This window comes from Strix aluco, chromosome 4 (genome assembly GCF_031877795.1).
Source record: "Strix aluco isolate bStrAlu1 chromosome 4, bStrAlu1.hap1, whole genome shotgun sequence".
Classification (NCBI taxonomy): domain Eukaryota; kingdom Metazoa; phylum Chordata; class Aves; order Strigiformes; family Strigidae; genus Strix; species Strix aluco.
The window spans coordinates 11429833-11451550 of NC_133934.1; the positions used below are offsets into that span (position 1 = coordinate 11429833).

At 37.7% G+C, this 21718-nt stretch overlaps 1 long non-coding RNA gene across 1 annotated transcript in view; it reads right to left on the reverse strand.

Annotated features, from left to right (window-relative positions):
- The window catches only part of LOC141922212 (uncharacterized), a 36230-nt gene that overhangs the window by 4377 nt on the left and 10135 nt on the right, over positions 1 to 21718 (reverse strand). The window contains exon 2 of the long non-coding RNA XR_012622908.1: positions 6616 to 6714. This is a non-coding gene — a long non-coding RNA (uncharacterized LOC141922212). The remainder of the gene's footprint in view (positions 1 to 6615; positions 6715 to 21718) is intronic.

Genomic DNA, 21718 nt, shown 5'->3' on the forward strand with positions numbered 1-21718 from the left:
AGGAAAAATCATTATGAACCATCTCTGACTAAAAACCTGATCTAAATGCTTTACTGAGAGAGATTTCAGCTTATTGAACTGTTCAAAACACGTAAGAAGGGTTTTTTTTCTAACACAGATGGCCTTTGCAGCAGACTTTAGTATCTGATAAACAGAATTATACTTCCAATACTAATTACACTAAATCCATATAAAATAGTAATGAAACCAAGGTAAGGGCACATACACATAAAGAAGATGGAGGCACAGAAGAAGTAACATGAAGGATTTTTCTTTGATCTTCTGTGGAGATTTGTAATGGTTAACCCTGTGGCCATCTATGAAATTCAGATTCTAATTGTCCTCTCTACGTGATGGGAAAATTCTTAGAGTTCATTTTCTGTTGCACATCTGATAGGTGTAAATACACTGAAATGGAGGGAAAAAAAAAACAAAAACAAAAACAAACAAAAAAAAAAAAACAAAACAAAACAAAACAAAAACAAAACAAAAAAAAAAAACAAAAAACCAAAACACAAACAAACAGGTTGAGAAATATATCTGGCTTTGGGATGAGTTTGTCCAGTAATTTTAAAGCTTTCCAAAGGGAAACAGTTGGCTTTTCTGAGTAGAAAGATATGACCATATTGAACTGTGTATGTAAAAGATTATCTGTGCCCATTGCTTAGAAAAAGGGTTAGAAATCGAATCAATTGCTTTTGGAAGCAAAGATATAAATGCTTTCTATCCTGTCTTTCTTGTGGCCTTTTATGTCAAACATACAACTATGGGAGGCTGCTAAGAGCTAGTTTCACTTAAGCCTTCACAGTCATTCAGCAAGATGACAGCTCAAAGGAAAAAAAAAGTATATTGTCAGATAAACAAGCAGTAGCTTCTGTATGACAAAATGTCACTAAATGCTTTGTATTAAGGACAGAGGAATGCAAGCATGTACAAAGAGGAGAAATCCAAACTTGTGTGGCACTGATGCTGTGAAAAGAGAGAAAGGGAGCATCTTTTCTTCATTTCAGAAACCACCACAAAGAAACAAGAAGAGATTGCAGCAAGTGTTACAAGGGAGCTGCTGCTGGGCGTGAGCAACAGGGATGAAAGGGAGCAGTGGTTTGATCACAAGGTATCTGGTGAATATTCTTTCATATACTTTCTCATCATCCTTTTACCTCCTCTGTAATTTTCTCATCTACTAGGAAATATCTGTTTTCTGTTTTAAGTCTTACTCTGATTATGTAAATGGACAATTTTCTTTCTATGAGGTCAGACTTCTCTCACTGCTACATAGCCAAGGTTTAGACCCTTAACAGGCATAAGCCCATTAAACCAGAATCTCATCCATACTACTCTCACTCTGAGAAATTCGTTCTGATACCCAAGGCTTGGAAAATTATTAAAATGGTCTTAAGCATATTTGAGATTGAAACTGGAAGGCTTTACACACCAAGGCTGAAAGCCTGACAGTCTCTTTCACAAAAGGGCCTGAAATCAGATAGCTGATTATAGGCTTTTGTGAATCATAAGAGAAAAGAGATGGGACTGGTCAACAAGAGATTGAGTGTCTAACCTACCCAGGATGATTAATGAGGTACTCTCAGTATTTAAAAGCACTAGGTAAAAGTCTGTATGCTTTTAACATTTCCAAAAGACCAAAATCTTAAGAAAGCCAGAGTGTAACTCAAAATTAAACTTTCCTTTCTGTCAACTTACGGGTTTCCATTACTATCTCATTCCTTTCATCACATGGCTCTAGCAAGGAATAACAGTGAGATGATTTGGATCAGATCCCATCTGAAATCTCCAAATAATACAAAATTTTTGGCCTTTTGGGGAGGGTCAAGAAGATATCAAGCAATTTGACTCCTGCAGTTCTAGTAATTATTAATGTCACCTTTAAAACCTAAGTGCTTGGTGAGATGATACAGTTTGATCATTTGACTTCAGGGGATTGACGATATTAAGGGCACCTTAGCTTAAACAGCACATCACTGGATGGTCAAGCATAAAAAGGCCTTGAAAGCACCCCTGGGAAGGATAATACTGCTTATGTTTATGTCCTAATGGAATCAAGTGAAGCTTTCAGTCCTCACTGAAGGATGCTGGCCTTGCTTTCAAAGAATTTAGGGACTGTAATTTGTGATTATTTCCACCAACTTGGTAACATACTTAACCAAACTCTAAGAAATTGCACTTTTGTATTGATTGTGACTTTCTTTCTGTGAAGTCAGATTGACTTTAGTGGTACAAAAACATCATGATGGAAGTGGCTAATTTAATCTTTAAGTTGCAGTGCAACATTCAGAGAAAGCTTTTAGTCCTTAGGTAAGTTGACAAATTTAATTTAGGGTTTCTGGTCTGGGGACATGTTTTTGTGATTCCTGCTATTCATTTTGTATTATGCTTGCTGTTTCCTGGTATTCTGTGTGGAAGCTGAGAGTTTAAAAGTTTGTTTTATTTTACTTACAGGATTTGTAAATTGAAGGGAGTGAGTGAAGGGGAGGAAGGTAGACAGACAAGGAAAAAGAGAGACTAACAAGGGGAACACTCCCACCAGATCAGTACACTGAACAACTGAAACAAGGATGCTTGTTCAGTGACTATGCAAGACCTGGGGCCCTATTAAGATTGGTGAAAATTTGAATTAAGCCTGCTGAAGACAGAAACAGAGGGAGAGATTTCTGTGGCACACTAAACTGAACAGCTAGTGTTACAAAGGGATCTGCCACTAAATCCAGTGCTGTGAGCCAGGTACCCTTCTGCTCCAACAGCCTTTTTACTGTGAAGCTACAAACCACTACGCTGGGCAAAATTTGGTCTTTCAGGGTCCTTTTTGTTTCACAGTTGAACTGTGAAATTTAATTGAATAACATTAATGCTTCTTGCAAAATCTTACTTCAGAAAGTATTTTTATGTACAATATACCAGCCAAATGCTGTAGCTATCTCTTGAGTTTTATACAGTGTCTTTTATAGTGTGGCAGACTCCACAAGCTCAAAAATAATGAGTCATATTATACTCTCCCTTACAAAGAATAACAATCGTGTCATTGGCTTAAAAATCATGCCATGCAATTATTTATTTGGATTGGTGAAAATTATCTCCTGATTTTTGAAGCTTTCTAGGGAAGTGGCTGGACTCTAAAATATGTGCAAGAGAACTGAAGGATCAAAATCCAAATGCAAACAGGCATGCATGAACTGCCTTCTGTTTTGGCTCGTTAGAGGAGTTATTCTATGTGTGGCACAGAAGATCGGGGACCAGCCCTTCAACCTCTGTCTGTCACCTCCACCAGCGTTGGCTGTGGTCACGTTTGCTTGTATTCCTCTTCAGGTGTATGCTCTTTTAAATCCTCTACCTGTTAATCTCCTCAGGCCTTATAGATGAGAATGGCTCCCCCACCAGAGGCCCCTTTATATCAGGCCCTTTGACATCTTCCTCCTCAAGCAAGGGGCAGAGTCCCTCTCCTCCCTACCCATCACACCCCCTCCAGTATCTTCACTAGAGCTTTGAAGCTCTGTGTCTTAACCACAACTTGGCTGCCCCATAGAGTGACAGTAATTTCCCTTCTGCTGATGTCTGGCTATAGTCCTGGGATCCACAATTCACATTTTTAGCATCTCTTCTCAAATCATCTTGCTACAGCATGTGAAACAATATTTCATTTGCTAACATTTGTGAAGCATTAGTGGATGGTCTGTCTGTGTAACATCCTGGAACCTCTCACAGAAATCAGAGATATTTGTTTCTCTGGCCCTGATAGTGCTAAATTACAAGCTCCTAGAAATTGAACACATTTATTGCAAGACTGATTGCTTGAATAAACTAGTTTGTACTGCTTTGAAGAAATCAATTTGCTTTCTAGGATTCTGCTCTAACTTTAGATTAAACATGGCCTGAACCAGTAAAGTTCCCTCATACTGTGGTTATTTTTTCTAGTGCTAAATGTGTAAAAGAATAATCTCTTGTTACATTAAGGTTTAGTAGATAGATACAAGTCCATTTATTTTAATGGCATTTTGTCTACTCAGTGGCTCAGAGCTTGCCCTGAGACAGAATCTAGTTTGCCATAGCAGTGAGGGCTCTGTTGGAGTGCACAAGACTAGCCCTGTCTGGATGAAGCAGTTAAATCTGTCAGAGGTGAGACCTTAGTTCCCATACCTGCAGTAGGAAACAGACCTGTGTGTTCACACTTAACCTGTCTAATGCTTTTGTACCCGATTCACGTCTGTGTGAAGCTGGTACAAAACTGAGGTCAGGGGATTTACCCAACTCCAGCCTTGATATCAAAGAAAATGACTGATCCCTTATTTTGTCATTTTGCTGGCTTTCCTTCCCCTCAGATCTTTTGGTTAGTTTTGAGAATCTGGCAGAACCAGAGTGCTTCAGAGACAGGCAGGTGAGATTTTTTTGGTGGGAAGGAGAGGAGCTTGTTTTTGGAAAAGACTGTGGTCTTGTCAGCTTTTCTGATTTTTTTTTTTTTTTCCTGTTGAGAAGTATATCTGAAGTTGCATGAACCCAGGGGATTGTTGATTGCTACTGCTGCTGGGAAATAATATTCTGGCACTTTCATACCTTAAGTTTCCTGTAAATCTCTGTGCATGTGAGCTTAGATATCTTCTGGGTTTCCACTTAACACAACCTGACATTTTCATCCCAATGGGAGGAAGATAAGAAGCATACAGTCTTCTCCATGACAATCCTCTCCACAAGGCTTGACTTTATGGTTTTCTAAATCTCTTATATGAAAAGTAAAGGGTATTTGGCAAGTACCACCTGATTAATTGTCATATTCCCAAATCAGGCTGAAAAATCCATGTTTTAGTTGCAGGCACTTTGGTTTCTCATCAGGTATAGGATATGCATGTGATATTTTTGACAAAGAATATGCAGCTCTGGTGGTAAAGTGATCAACATCACTATAAGGATTCCTCCCTGCTCTTCTCGGAAATAATATGAAGCTATCAACTCAACCTTAGCTTACTAAGCAGCAAGCAAACTGCAAAAGACTTCATTTCTCACTTCTGTGATCTTTCCTATGTTGGTTTGGTTTTTATAAGAATGAAGCAATACTTCCAAGATTCAAAATCTTGGTACTGTGAAATGGAATGATAAAGCTCTGATTGATTTTACTGAGCTGAGAGTTTTCAGCCAGACTTTTTAACGTGTTGCACCTAGTCTGTTCACTTCATTGATGTGCAGTCTTCTCGGAGTTCCTAAATATCCACTAGAATTTGTAACAGAGGCACAGACATGTGAATGGTAAATTAAAATCTGCACCAAACAAGTCTGCTTTTCTCAGTTGCTCTTTCAAAATGTTATAGACCATAAACTGAAAACTAGTTGTAAATGTTATCTTCCATGCTTGTTAGGTTTTAGTTTGCAGTAGTCAAATGATACAATTTGAAAAAGGCAAAACATAACAGGAAGGTAGTCTCCAATCCTAAGAAAAATAATCCTTAAAACATTTTATACTGTTTCCTCTGCTCTGCTTTTGAAGTGGAAGTTTATTTCCTGTTGCTTCAACTGTGGTGAAGTGCTAAATGCTCTTGAATGAAAAATAGAAAAAATTTGTAAGAAATATTCAGCTCTAACAGCAGAGAATGAAATGATATAAAAGTGCTAAAATAAATGCAAATCAAGAGACTTCTGTTTGCTAATCATGAAAATTAAAATCTTCATTTTGTCTAATCATAGTGATGCAGTATTATATTAATATAAAACTGAGCCAAAACCCAGGCATTTGGACCATAATTCTTAGTTATAAGAAAATTAATATTTGAGTGATGCTGGTTTGCTTCATGACTTCAGAACCATTCATTAACAAAAGTAAGAGGTTTGTATTTTTTAGCCATTTGTCAGGATGAGAAGTCAATGCCAAATTTAGAAACAAGGATTTAATATGTTGTCCTGGAGTTATTGTAGTGATGGTTTTGTTGACAGAAGATGACTGAATGAAAATTTAATCTTGATATTAAAACCTCAAGTTTAACAAGAAGACAATAAGGATGTTCATAGATTTGTTTGTAAAGTTGATGAAGGTAACTCATTCCTAAAGAGGTCTGAAATAAAAAGAAGCATGCAATAGCTTTGGAGAAAGCCAGAGATAAGTAATAATGGAAAGATTTCAGTGCAGAAGGTCTGGAAAGGCAAAAATACAACTTTCAAATTTACTAATTTACAGGGAAAACTACATATCCAAAGCAGCTGAACCAGCTTAAAACTAGTTAGCTCTGCTCTAGCTCCATGGAAATGCATGATTCTGTGAGTGTCTCTTCTCCCTCCTGTGCACATTTCCTTTCTCATGCTGTGATATTACTGGAACATAGGCTGGCTTTGGTTGTGTGCACTATCTAGGTGACTTGAGCAGTGGAGCTCTATTCCTACTTAGGACATTTGATGCTTTTATAGCACAATTAATAATTTCAGAAGACTAAAAGGAAAAACAATTTGTATGCAAAATGCCCTCAAGCAAAAATCCCCAAACACTGATTCTAATTAATTAAGCCTCACAGCTCCTTAAGAAGCAGGCAAACATCATGGCCCTTGTTTTCCAGCTGAATGAACTGAGGAACAGAGTTACTATTACATGTTTCTTTCTTTTCAGCTGCAAGTAGCCGTACTTACCCTGCCACAAGTCAGTCATCTCAGTGAATCCTCCAATCCTCGCAGGGTTTGCAAGATCTTGGTCAGTTTTTACATATGCATAATCTGGGCAGAGAAATCCTACATGGAAGAACAGATAGCAGACATCTGGTATCAGCAACAAGACTTCACCTGGAGAGGAATAGTTTCAAAATTAGTCATTACTATTTCTGGTTATGCCTGGGATTGATCAGTTTGCTTTTGGTGGTGGTGTATCAATAAATGCAAACAGCAGTGAGTAGCTGGTCAAAAACGAGACAATATGGATGAAGATTTTTCCTAAATTGCTTTCTTGACTGTTGGAAATTTTTTTTTTTTTGGGGGGGGGGGGGCGGGGCGTGAAGGTGTTTTGGCCCACATGGTTTTGTTTCATCAAAAGCTAAATAAGAATTCCAGTTTCTGGATTTGTGGATCACCTGATGTTTTATTGCTTCTCAGGTTCTGTTTCCCTCTAAAAGAGAGATGGTATTTGTTTACCTGATTTCTCTGGGGTTATTTAGTGTATTACTGACTGTGCAGACAGTATAATGATATGCAAATATAAGGCAAAATATCTTGTAAATGTCTTTTACATACATATATGTAGGAAAGGCTTCTATTGGGTGGCGTCACAAGTGCCACAGAAAATATTTATCTCATATTGTATCATAACTCATAAAATTTAAGTTTGGTTTCAATCTATGCAGTACAGAAATCTAGATAATATTATTTCATTTCAAATAGGCCTGATCTGAGCATCTGGACAGAAAATTTATTTTTATGATGCTCTGTGTGATAAAGCAAGACATTTTCACAATGCTTTATAGCCATAATATGTTGGCCCACATATTTTTAATGAGGAATTTTTTCTTTTGCATATTATTAACTACAAAAATGATGGCTTTCAGATTGATTGCATGAATTCTGTAACACGCACTGTTGGACTTATGTCTGAGACAGGGTTCAACATCACAAACTTTTTGGAAATCTGTGCTAAAATGACTAATAATAACATATTTGAAGCAAAATTTGGTATAGCAAGGAGGGTTTTTTTCAGATAACACCATCTCTTATCAAACTGAAAATCAGACCCTACTGTGAAAGAACTGCTGAAATAATTTTAGAAGCAATGCCAAACTTATTTTGTGCTATCTGTTGTGCACTGTTATTCTTTCATGGTAACCTCCAGGTACCAGAGTGGATGTCACCTGATGTGCTTCAGTTATGAGGGCAGGTGAGTAAATGGCAGCCCTTGGTTCAACTCTATTCTCTGCCTGTTTTAGAGAAAAATTGGCTAAATGTTTCCCAGGTGACTGTCCTAATGTCTGGGCTGTGGATTTACTCCCATTCTGTTTCTCCCTAGCCAACTTAATTATTGATTATTGATATAATACCTTTATTTCATGCAGACCAGGGCATGAGGGAACCCTACCCCAGAAGTGGTAGCCTTTTGACTGAAGTATTCCCAATAGGGGTGTGGGTTCGCTTCCCACAGGCAGGGAAGGAAATTGAGCAAAGGCTTCATTTCAGCCAAAATTATTCAGAGAATTCCACCCACATTTGCAAATATAGGATTCAAAAAAATCATTTCACTCCTTTCTGCTCCATTACCGTGAGGTGCTGTGAGAACATCTTTTCAAGCTCTCCATCATCCCACACCACATGCAAGGTGTTGAGTAATGCCACTCTAGATGAGTGTCATGAAGGCAGAACACCTTTCTTTCCATGTTGATGTTTCCTCTGGTGATAAGATATCACTCAAATAGTATGATGGCTGACTGCAGTGTAGAGGTCTATTAAAAAAAAATAATTTCTAACCAGTGATATATCCACGTTAAACGTTAAGAGGCCATCTCTGGGTGAATAATAAATTGGTTAATTTTACCTGGGCATTAAGCAGTGCTGTTATCTATCTGTTATCTCTACTCTATTTCTTTAAGAAACATAAGCATAACAGAAATAGCTAATTTAATTCAGTCAGTACTTTGACAAATTTGTCAATCTTAAAGTTAGTGTATTAAATAAACAATTAGTTACATCTTCATAGATTATTGTAAACCCTTAAATCCCCAAATTACTGTATTAAGGTGTTTTCATAGCAGTGTTTCATTGCTGAGGCAAGCAGTACTTCTAGGAAGTTTCTGGAGCCACATCTGATGTGTTAACGTGAATAAGATGTTAGAAAGGCAACTTTATATTGGAAAATGTTTACCTGATAGATTTAGTATTACATTTGTGTCCTCATTTTGTTTCTCACACAAAACTTTCAGAAAACCTGTCAACATTAATATAAAATATTCCTCCATCTGGCATAATAGAACGTCTAATTATGCCATGTTAAGCCTGTGCAATTACTTCTAGTTGGTATAGGGGGTAGTATATACAGCTTACAGTAATGAAAAATTACTTTCACAAAAACACTGTTGTTACAAGCTCTGTTTGGGAGATTCATGTTGTAGTGGTGGCCACACTGTTACACAGCAGTGCACGTGGAATATCTCCACCCACAACAATGGAATCATTTAGCTGGGAAAACTACTTATACCATAAAATCAATTAGGTTGCTCAGGTAAATAACAGTGCTTCCCAACAGTTTGATGGTACAGCTGGTACCAGCAGAATATACTCACCCCTCTCAACTGAATGCTTCTTTACTCTCATTTTCGACAGATAAAATAAGGCAGAGAATTACAACCACCAGAAATCGGAAAACAACAGCTAAGATTAAAATTAATACCATACCCGTCTTTCTGTATTCAGCAAATACAGCACGCTTTTGAAAAACAATTCTGTTATTCTTCAGCATCTCTACCAGCACAGGGAGCTATAAAAAAAAAATCACTATTCAGATCTATTCAGGGTTTGCGTCCTGGTTTCAGCTGAGACAGAGTTAAGTTTTCTTCTTAGTAGCTAGAATAGTGCTGTGTTTTGGATTCAGTATGGGATTTGGTATGAGAAGAATGTTGACAATGCACTGATGTTTAAAGTTGTTGCTAAGAGATCAAGGACTCTTCAATTCCCCATGTCCTGCTGCTGCGAAAGCGTACAAGAAGCTGGGAGGGACCAGAGCCAGAGCGCTGGACCCAAACTGGCCAATGAAATATTCCATATCACGTAACATCATGCTCAGTATATAAAGAAGGGTCAGCTGGGAAGGAGGGGGTTCTTGGATCTTGGGATTTGGGGATTGCTAGAGGGGAATGGGCTGGCTATCAGTCGGCAGGTGGTGAGCATTGTGCATTACCCATTTGTCCTTTCTATTATTGTTATTGTTTTATTTTATTTCAACTATTAAACTCTCCCTCATCCCCTGGGAGGGGGAGCAGGCGGCTGTGTGGTGTTTGGCTGCCAACCGGGTTTAAACCATGACAGTTCATTTCTCAAGTCCAGCTTGACCACATCTCTACAGATGATATTTAGTTGATAATCACTCTGTTAAAGTCAGTCTGACTTGGTCACAATGTGTAATAGCACTCATCCTGACTTCTAACTGTGCCATGTAATGTCTCTCCCTCACTTAAGTAAAGGTAAGGAATGGCTTTCAAAAACATTATATCATATATAACAAGTAATCCCCTCTGTCAAAGTAGTCTCGCTCAGGTTGCAGACTAAATATTTGGAAACAAGGAAGTTGCAGTGAGCCCTGTTGCATTAATTCTTTTCTGTTCTGTGTCTACATCATGTACCAGATGGGATCGGGACTTCATGGAGAAAATACATGATCATGCAACTCCATCCAATACCATGGTGTATCCATAGTTCAGTAAAAATTCAAGTAGCATGAGCAACTTTTATGCTTGTTGTTTTATTACAATTTCCTAGGGTTTATTTTAAAGGAGAAGACATAAGAAAATTGCTTTTTCAGTCCTTTTTTTTTTTTTTACTCAGAAAAATGTCAGCAGAGACAGCTGTCATTTCAGACAGAGAATCAACTGCATTAACTAGGAGGCTGTCAAAGGGAGGACAGAACTGGCCCCAGGGTAAAGAGAAACTTTACTCATTGCCCCTTTTCAGGTTTGTGTAAAATTTTGGAAAGGCAATAGGCTGTTGGGCCTGGAGGCTTTTAGAGGAATTTCTTGTCCACAAATGGGTCTCAGAGGGGTGTGAACCACTGAAGTACATGATTGAAATAACATTTGATATTGTAGCAAAAGCTGAACATCTGTAACCTGAGCATATTCTAGAAAATATTAACGACTCATTATTAACATAGGAGGTATGAGTATTTTGCAAAGAGAAAACTGAAAGAATACTGTATAGAAAAGTTCTGGCTAACCCAATATAGATTGGGAGCATCTTTAATAAAAACATATGTGGCTATAGCAGTATCTTTTCCAGATTATTATATGGCAATCCTCAGAGTGAATCTCATGTTCTGGATATTGCCCTATTCAAAACTACAAACTGAGTCACCTCACAATACAAAGAAGTTCTGAATCTTCTGTATGCTCAGTAATCACTGCCTCTGTGGTAAAAAGCAAAAACCATCATAAAATAAAGCCATGGTTTACTCCAGATTGAATCAAGTACATTTAAAATAAAGCTCAGTGATACCTTTCCTCAATCCCAATTAGCCAGCAACTTAAAATTGCCTAAATGTGGAAATTGCTTATGAAATATTGAAAAGCTGCACATTATCCTGCTTTTCTCTTAATCTCTAATGGGCACTGATGCATAAAAAATAAAAATGCTCCCTGTTCTTGTTCTTTTTATTCTTTCCAAAAGAATGTTTTAAGATTACATTATTTTGCAACATATTTAGATGTATTTATGCATTGCTCTCATAGCAAGATCTGGAGTTGATATAAACACAAGCTCCAAAAGATCTGCTTCTCTGTCTAGTATTTCAACTATTCATTAACATCTTTGGAGTATTTTGAATGAAAAATAAAAGCATCCAAGTGACATTTGCATCATGGTGAAATCCTACAGTTTCTTTGCTGTAGGAGTAATAAATTAAATATAAAAAAGAGAAGTCTGATGAAGAGCTGTTGCAGTTGGTTGTTTATGAATGTTAACGAACACACTGTGTAAGAGATGAGAAACAGAAACAGCAAGAACTATTCTTCTATCACTAAAAAAAAAAAAAAAATGAAAAAAAAAGAGCACATTTCCACAGAAACTCAGTCAATTTATAGCAAGCAAATGGGACCTGCTTGAAACATGATTTACGTGCATTTATTGCACAAAGGCAGGACCTGTCAGCTCACTAGTCAGTTGCCACTTCTTCTTTTCCCCCATTAAGAAAAGATAATACAAAAATGTGAACATCTACTTCAGATACAGTCCAAATCCACACAACCAATAAGTGAGAAGTTTGACCATACAGGAGTGCTGTGAACAAGAAGTGAGACCATTGTTCCTCATGAGGGAGCCATGGCATTGGCATGTCCCAGGGCTTCTTTAGGCTTTCAAAGGCACTGGCATGTCCCAGTGCCTTCATCCAAGCATTCCTCCTCCCAGTTATGCAGCACTTGACGCTCCAATTACCTGTGTTATGAGGCTCCCACTCTATGAGTGGGTGGACTTCAATGTTGAGGAGAGAAAGTCGTGCATGTTCAGAAAGTTTCAATGTTCCCAATGAGCCCTTCCTGTGAGAAAGCGCGTACTATTTAAATATCAGACAGTAATAGTAGGGAGATGTTCCCATGTGCAAAATGCCACGAGAAGTCAAGATCTATTTTGGAGTAAAGAAATTATGGGTTGTCTTCACCAGGTAGACAAAGACAAATTTTAACAGCTCCACTAAACCCAAAATATATGTAAGAAATTAAAACCATATTGTCTTGGAAAGTAGCTCGACACTGAAGATTTTGAAAAGGCTTCGCCACTCAGACAATGCTGAATGGATCAGGTTTGAAGAAGGAGTTAATGTAAAACTAAATAAGGAAATGGAGCAAGTCTTGCTCTCAGTTAAAAAAATGTAAATGACAGCATATTTTCCAAATTTTTACATTAAAAAGTCAGGGCAAAATTTGGCCCTGGTTTTAAGGCTACCTGGATATAAATGAGGGACAATATAGCTTTGTACCATTTTTCTATGCTTTTTATTTTGAGGGGGGAAAACCCGACTTTGAATGCACTTTCACAGTTAGTCTTTTCTGTCAACACAGCTGGTCAAAAATAGTTGAAATGCATTACAGAAATATTTTCAGACTAAGTCTTTCCAGCTTACTCTTTAGCAATTGCTTGTACATCCTCCACCAGCCACATGCTGATATGCACTACTTTTATGGTTTTTTTCAATGGGTCTAAATGTATAGTAAGTGCAAGAAAATGTTCAAGCTGCCCTCTGAGGACAGCAGATTATTGTTCTAATAATTCTCTCCAACAGTAAGCAGCTAAACATTTTTCATTAACTTCAGGCTTTCTCTTTCTTTCAAGATTGTTTCTGAAATTCATATATTTCATAAATTAAGGATAACTGATATTTAGGCTGGGACTCAAACCCAAAAATAATTAGTTGTGTAAACAGAGTAGTTCAGCTTTATTGCCTGAAGTAGAGCAATGAATAAATGAAATATATTTCCTGTCATAAAAAGGACCTTTAAATTACAGTGCTGTTTTATGAACAGTCTATGAGGGATTGAACAAGTCAGTACAATTATTTGCATGTCAATGGTTTTACTTTTAACTTCAATATTAAAACAAGAATGTGGATATTTTATCTGAGTTTAAAATAATTTCCTTCCAGGTTTTGATGATTCTAAATGCAAATTTAAGCCAATCACAATATGTTAGATGATTTAGCAAAATCATTATGTTACAGATTGATATAGGATACAACACGCTCCTTCTCATGAGCTTTAACACTTTCTGTGTGCTCGTCACCTCCCAGGACTCACAAAATTCTCACATCTGTGAATCACTAACTGATCTATATTTTGTGCAAGTGGAAATACATAGTGCAAAGAGGTCTGGTGAGTCCTACAGCTCATCCTGCCTTCTCCACTCATGCAGAATGAATCAGTAGATTTTTCACAAGCATGCAGTGACTTCAGCACAGGAAAGCTATGAAGTTATGAATAGCCCACCCCAGAAACTGAAGCAACTTGTTAAAGAGCCAATAATGAACGTAATACCTGATCGGTATTCCATTTGAAAGCCTTGCTACTGCAATTTTTATAGACATAGACAAATTTTCTTTGACAATCTCTTTGTGCTGTTGTGATGTTTGTTTTGTTTGAAACCCCCTTTTTTAGAAATAATAAAGGAAGAGATCAATCATCTTGAAAGTATCTTAAAACTATTCAGTAGCAGCATGACAGATTTTTTTTTTTTCACATGTGCTCAGGATCTGATTATATCCCCACCAGTTAACATGAGCACTTTGGATACACATACATGACACGCTCTGCTACAACAATTTTGAAGACTGGTCTTCAAGACTGAAGTGCTTTTTACGATATATTGCTTAGAACTTTCTGAGATAATTCTGATGGATGTTCACAGGAATACAAGAAAATTATTAGAAAGAGTCCATCTGAAACAAATAAATACAAGATTCTTTAGATGTGTAGCTCCAGATTCAGTCCCAAGACTGAGATGTTTCTGAAACATGTGCACACACCCACTCACCCTTAAAGCAACGTTAATAAGCACCTCCATCCTAGCTGACAGCAGCCAAACAGTCTCAATTGCAAACCACCCCCAATTACATTAACAGAAACATGAGTAATCCATACCAAGGAATGCATATGAGTCAGTAAAGATGTGAAATTATACAGTGGCTCCCTAAGACAGTGACCTTTAGTTCACGAACTAAGTTTGCTATATCCATTTTAATTTTGTTTTAAATCCACAGTCCCGTTGTTATAGTTTAACCTTGTCAGCCAAGACAGAGCATGACTGACTATGTCAGTGCTACAAAAGCCAAAGCCAGCAGATCTCTATTTTTGACCAGATCTTACATAACATTAAAAATTTTTAACTGTTGAAACACATCAATATATAAACAGCTGAAGACAACACCTTCTATTCTGTAATTCTCACTGACATTAATTATTTTATTGTCTCCCAAGTAGGTTAGGATTACTGTCATATATAAACACAATTAACCATAGCCAAGGCTGAAGAAAAGTGAGGTGGAGGTATCTAATAAACAACTTCATATTTCAAAAATACTTTTGAGTCAATGTCTACAACATACCCTGCTAGAGTTGGAATCATGTCACAATCTTGTTATCCAATCTTTTACGCAAATTCATCAAATTCCATTTTAAAGTATCAGGGATTTTTACTTTGCTATTACACTACAAAGATTGAAAGAAGCTTCTCTCTAAATTCATGGGAGCTTTGTATTTATTTGTTCTTGAAATAGGATCTGAAAATACATGCAGGTCTTCTTCATGTCTGTTATTGAAAACTACAGGTACCTGATTTCTTTGTAGGATTAATTCCTTAGAGTATGACCTGGAATTCTGATTTTCTTGTCAGTATTCCAGTTCTCACAGCTGTCTAATTTTCTTTGTACTGTATTTCAATTCTCTACCTATTGAAAAAACTTCAATTTTAGTTACTAGAATATTTTGTTAGCTCAAACATACCACAACTTCAGTGAAAATATCAAAGAAGGTCTTTCAGACTTCATCCATCCTTCCATGTAACTGTCATTTCTCTCTTCAGCCTGTTCCTTGTTCAATTCAACATTTCCCCCATTCCTCAACTGTCCAAAATATCTAGTGAATGATTCTAAAATTGTTGCTATAACCTGATTTTATATAATCATGTCAAAAAGGAATATATAGCAAATTTGTAGCATCTGCAAAAGAAAATGGGTTAGGAAAAATTGCAAGCAGTACTGAGACTAGAGAAACACAATGACCAAGATCTCGTATTCAGTTCGTGTGCAAACATCCCGTGAATGAACAAATTTACAATATTGGAAGTGGAGTTGCTCTGAAACACTGAATATTAAAATATCACCATGAAAGCTGTTGAGGACTTCAATCATTCCCTACCAATTCAGTCATTCCATGTGCCTACACACAGACACCCCCATATACAAACAAAATGATGAAAAACTTTGGGTGCTTGGAGAAAAAATTAAAACCAAAAAAAAAAAAAAACACCTATGAATAGTGGTTATGGGTAGCATTAGGATTTATGGGATCACTCAGACTGTTCTCCATAAAATATGCTCGTTCACTCATACTGTATGTAAACCACGAATCACCGCTCTCCACTGATAGACTTGATTCTGAGATGGGCTTGAGACAGTGACTAGCTTAGAAGCACACTGGCTCATCCTAATCCCTTCATCCTTTAAAGCTGCCAGGCTTCATCCTGTGTTGAACTTCACTGTCAGAGTAAGCAGAGAAAGCAGCAACTTTGGTGATGCAGCAGTTGCTGCAAAATGACTAACTGAGATTCCAGTCTTTGTAAACTCATATATAGAATATCTTCAAAAATAGCCTGCCATATTAAAAAATGTCTTACTGGCCTATTTCTGAAATAATTCACAATTTTCATATTGCAGTTTCAGTTCCAGTATCTGAAGTTCTGCCTCTGAAAATATTCTGAAGTGAAGGCAAAGCTGGCAAAATAAATGCTACTAAACTCATCTCAGTCTTTTCTATTCTGTAGATATAAAGTTAAAATCTCTTTCGAAATATCTGAAAAAATCGGCTCATTTTGCCAAGCAATGATTCTATTAAATTCCTTTATAGATGTGGTACATCTATACCTTTTTATTACTAGCAATTATAATATATTACCATTTCTTTCAATAAAAAGATCATTACTTTATTATAGCAATGCCTAGCATATGACTGGAGGAAGGTTTTTTATTCAGAGGATTTTTAACATCTGACTCAATCAATGTATTTTCTTAATGAAATTAAAATGCCAGTCATTTCATCCCAGGTCAACAAGTAATTTTGTGTTAATTGAAATGAGAGGTTTAATTTATTTTTTCATTAATGGTCCTTAATTTTTAATTAAAACTCAGGTCAAATTTTATACAATAATATCAGTATGAAAACTCACTTCTAGTTTTAAAGGTATCAGTATGAAACATGAAGGTTTTTGATTCTTTTAAGTACCTAGCTCTGCCCACTTCTTTTTTTTTTCCCCTAACAATATTAAATTAATTCAGATAAGAATCTACAAATGGTTTGGGTATGAGTGGCATTGAATTCTGGAGCAAACATACCATAACCTGAAAGGGGAAAAAAAGTCTACTTTTAGCCTACAGGCTTCAAGTTTTTGGGTGTTGTTTGGCAGAAGACATTGTGGAAACAGATAGAAAAAGGACAAGTTCTCCCTTTAAAAGTTACTGTTTATGGCTTGGATCCCTCAAAGTTTAATTGCAATTGGTTGTATACTTTTTATTGTAGTTACTTCAACTCTGTGAAGGACCAGGACTACAAGGTTTTCCAGATCTACAAGCCCTCATAGGTATCTTGTTCAGTGCAGGTAGATACCTAAATTCTTTTCTTTTTATTGCAGTCATCTGCACTATCTGAACTAGCCAGGCACTTACCCTGTGCCTGAATGCCTTTGCAAGCCACAGCCAAAACTCTTTGAAAATGGAGAATTAGGTTTATGACAGGAGACAGTAGGTGAAGTAGTTACTGAGATGTAGGACTGGATAAAAGAATAGGATAAAATAACATTCTGAAAATGAAATCTGATTTGAGAGGAATCTTGAGTATCCAAATACACCTGAACTTACACCAAATGTCTCGCTTGTTGCTCATTACGTCCTGAGTAGGACTGAGCACCAGTTCTTCTTGTAATGTGAGCTGTATGTGCCCTGAGCTTTCCAGTATCAAACCCTCCATGGACTGTGGTGGTTATCAGATGCTTAAAACGAGCACAGTTTCTTTGGGTTGAGTCAGTCAAGCTATCATTTTGGTATTACCCAGCACAGGACACCATAGGAAAATGTAGTTACTCAGAAAAAAAAGAGATAAGTATTTAGATATTGAGCACATCCAAACAACACAGAGGTCAGCCTTTTTGCTTATATTCATAGTAGGTTCAATGCCCATCAGAAAGCTTTCAGTGGGAAATAAATGTTTTCCCATTTTGACTCCTTTCTTCAAAAGAACATCATAGAGTTCCCCAAGTTATAAACAGAGGGCGCCTTTACAATGATTCTGTTTTCATTTTGGGCTCCCTTCTCCTGTCTGAGCACAGAGGAATTCTTGCTTGCTCAGTGTCAGAAGTTCCCCCATTCTCGATTCCAGTCCTCATTCTGGTCCTCAGGAGTGAAAGAGGAAGGAAAAGTGGTGTCACCTCCTCATTGTCCTTCCTCTGGTTTTGGGCCAGCTCTACTCCTATCTAAAATTTCTTCTGTTCAGAAAAAAAAAAGGGTTGGCTGTAAAAGCCAGCCCTCCTCCTGACACAAGTCTCCACACACCACCCAAAATGAGTGTGATGCATTATGACACACTACTACACCTGATTTACAGACAGCACTGACTACGTCAACTACATTTTAACAGGAGGGGGGCAAAGATCTCAAAGTAACTTACAACCTCCTTGAAAATCAAGGGCCAGACAGTGATAGATCCCACAGGAAGAAGCAGGGTTCTGTAAGGGGAACTGTAAGGATATTTCTGCATTTTCTGATGGGGTGCTAGAAAAAGCTAAGAAGAGAGATTGAATTCATCTTTTTCTTCAACCAGATTTAGATCATTCTTCCTTCATTTGTTTTCTGATGCACCCCTCCCTTCTCAAGCTTTCTACATATCATCAACCAAGATCTCCACCAGAATAGAAGAGCAGGAAAATGTCTGGCAAAATAGCTGTCAAGTTATGAAGGATTTGACCAAGCAAAAGACTAGAGTCTTGCAATAAGAACAATATGAGCACAGCAGAGGTCAAAATGTCCTGACAACCTTTGTTTCTCTCACTTTTAAAAAGGCCTGTAAACTGTGTTTTGCTACCAAAGGTCAATGCCATGGCCTGTGAATACTCACATGAATCTTGCACAGAAAAAGCAAAGTGTGGTTCAAGCAAACCTGACCTGACCTGACCTCAGGAGCTGTCACTGCTAAAACAGTCCAGAACACCTAAAATTTTTAATTGACTCCCAATGGCTTATTGAAAGCACCATCTCTGACCCGACAACATTGCGGTTCAAAAGGTAATCCTGTACAGTCTGCTGCAGCTCTTGGGACTGTCTCAAATAAATGTGGAAATTCATCCTGTAACACAGACCTCTCTCTTTAGAAAATTATTCTTGTAAAATAATTCTTGTCAAAATGTTGCCTTTAGTGGATCTATTGAACAGAAAGCATTATTGAAATTCACAGGGTTTTTTTTAAAAAAAAGTGGAAGAAATGTAGGAGTGTACCAGTAGTAAAGTGAAAGAAACTTTAGGAGCATATTCTCAGCTATGGTCATCATGGTAATTGTATTGATTTACTGGCATCTCAATCTATGTGAGGTCCTATATGAACACAGTGGAGGAAAGCCTCCCTGTCCAGAGCAACCAGTCATTTCAAAAGGCAAAAACCAGCAAAGATGAGGAGAGAGGAAGTTGAATGGCCACCTTTTATAGCAACCATACTAACAGAGGGTATCAAAAGGACTTGCAGCAAAGCCAGAAGCTGGATCCTGATCTCAAGGATCCTTCCAGCAAGCGAAGACAATACAAGCTAGGGTGAAAAACTGCTTTTTTCATTCTGGAAGTTGTAAGAAAAGAATAAAAGCACTCAAAGACTAAAAATATCCCATTGACCTGTTATGAAAAGGGAAGGAAGAAATTTGTTATCCCTCCGAAGGTGTTACACATCAACAAAAATATGTGCAAAAAAAGTTAAGTGTCATACTTCAGCAGAATAAACACAAGGTCATGGAAGTAAATGGAAAGGCAGGCCAGGCAAGGATAAGAAAACAGTACAGGTGTCAATGGCTTAGTTAGTGACCTCTATAAATATCTTTGTCAAGGAATGGAACTTAGAGAGAAAGGACACAGCCACAGCAGCTCTTCTGGAGAACAGGCAAAGAATGCCTGGAGAAAAATGTGTACTTTCCCACTTCTTAATGTCAGAGCCTATAGCTTAGCTAGGTGAGCAGACAGACCAAAGACTCAAGTGTGTGACATAGCTGGAGACACGTCTCAGTCAATCCAGAAAAAAAATACCTCTACTTTCAAGAGCTCTGTAAAAAGCAGATAAAAGGGAATTAATTAGCCCGCGTTAGCTGAGGGATCTAGTGCAGCCACCAGCACTCAACTTTTTGAACTTATTTATATGGAAGTGCTTCACACTTGCATTCAAAGACCAATTCCATATTTAATTCCCATCGGCCCTTCAACAGCCTCATCACAGACTTTAGCAAAATGAGCATCCTTGCTTAGGTACTTTATTACAAGTGTAACCATAGTCCTTCAATACGTGATGACTACTGATGAATTTATACAACTTCCAGGCATGTTGTGTAGAGTTAGTATTCTACCAGTATCTAAGTACAATATTTTAAGATGATCTCAAGTCTACTTAGAGGATACTGCAGCTTTGATTGCAATTTAGAGGTATAGTAAGCCAGAGAAAATGCTTCCAAAGGAATACTAAGCCCACTGTGCTCTCAAAAGCATGAAGATGCACAAAGATGCAGTTCAGGTCCTGTTGGCAGTTTTTGGTGCTAATACAGCTGAAGCACCCAGCAATGTTTGTTACACTCTAGGCTGCAAAGTGCCTGTCAATTGTGACAAACTAACGAGATTATGTATTCAATGAAAGAAGATGAGCAGTTTTGGGTCCCACGTGTCAGACAAGCTGTAGCCCTTCCCAAGAATTGTGGGGCTTTCACTCCTCTAACATGTGGAGATGGATTTCATTAGGTAGAGATGTGGAAGCATCCTGCACTCAGGAGGGCCAGCTGAAAGCTTTCAGTTAAAATCCAGTTTCCATGCTGCGTCTATGCCGATGAAATGTCTACTGTATTAATCTGATGATTGTCTTTAAGGAAAGAGGAAATGGTTGCTAACGATGCTGGATTCCTGAGAGGTCCAGATAACCTGACCAGCTGCAAGCTGCAGCAGACAAGTGGAAGTCCTGAGAAACCTCAGAGGTCATCTCACATACTACAGACCTCATTAAACTGAGGGAGGTTTAGTTCACAGTGTGGTCTCATCTTCAACTTAGTAAGTGAAGGCTGGCTGCTCCTCAGAGACATCAAACCCTTGTTTTACTCAAGCACTATCTGACCTATCCATTTTTTCCTGAGTGCATGATTTCTCAGGAAGTCATTCAAATTCATAGCACTCCTACACACACATATCAACTCAAAGATCCTCCTCAGGTCCCAAATGTTCCAGACAGAAAAACCTCATTTGATGATCTCAAAAACATTTTACAGGATATTCCTGCTGCTCTGCAGCTTTCCAATTCCCCAATACACAGGTGGGTTTTTCCAGCTTCTGACCCCCTATCTAGTCCCCTCCTTTTACTCCCTGGTAGCCCTTTGCCAGGCTGAGTAACTACTTACAGGTGCTGCCCACCAGCTGTGAACAGGCTAGTTCTCACCAATGATAGACGTGCACTTAGCAGCCCGGCCTGCTTCCTGGCACCTTGGCTAACAGAAGGGTCTCAGTTCTGCCTAGAACCCCCCTTTTTAATTTTTATCATATGTAAAATACAAATGACCACAACAATGGTTACTTATCAAATAGGGACACAGAAGATCTTCCAAAGGACTATTACAAATGATCAAATAAATAAAAACATACAAAACATGCAAAACAAACACAAAAGATCAAGCCACTGTAGCAATGGATAGTCAAAAGATTTCAAATTTTTTTGACATTATCCAGCACCTAATAATCAAGGCCAAGCAAGAAAAAAAAGAGCACATATGCAAAGTTTCAGATTTTCCACTTGTAAACCAACCAAACTGACCTAGCGAGATTTGATCAATTGATTTTTAGTATGTAATTATTTCAAAAGGTCTCTCATACTACATAAAGCTTTTCTTCAGATATAAGCAGTCTCTGGAACTAGATACCACATACTTTGCCATTTAACTCACCGGCACAACTATTTCATGTTCACGGCCCTTGAAGAGGCTCCCTGTTACAGTGTAAGGGTAGGAAATATTGTGATAAGAAAAATCAAGTGGCAGTACACATTCCCTATCAGATTTGCTTAGGGAA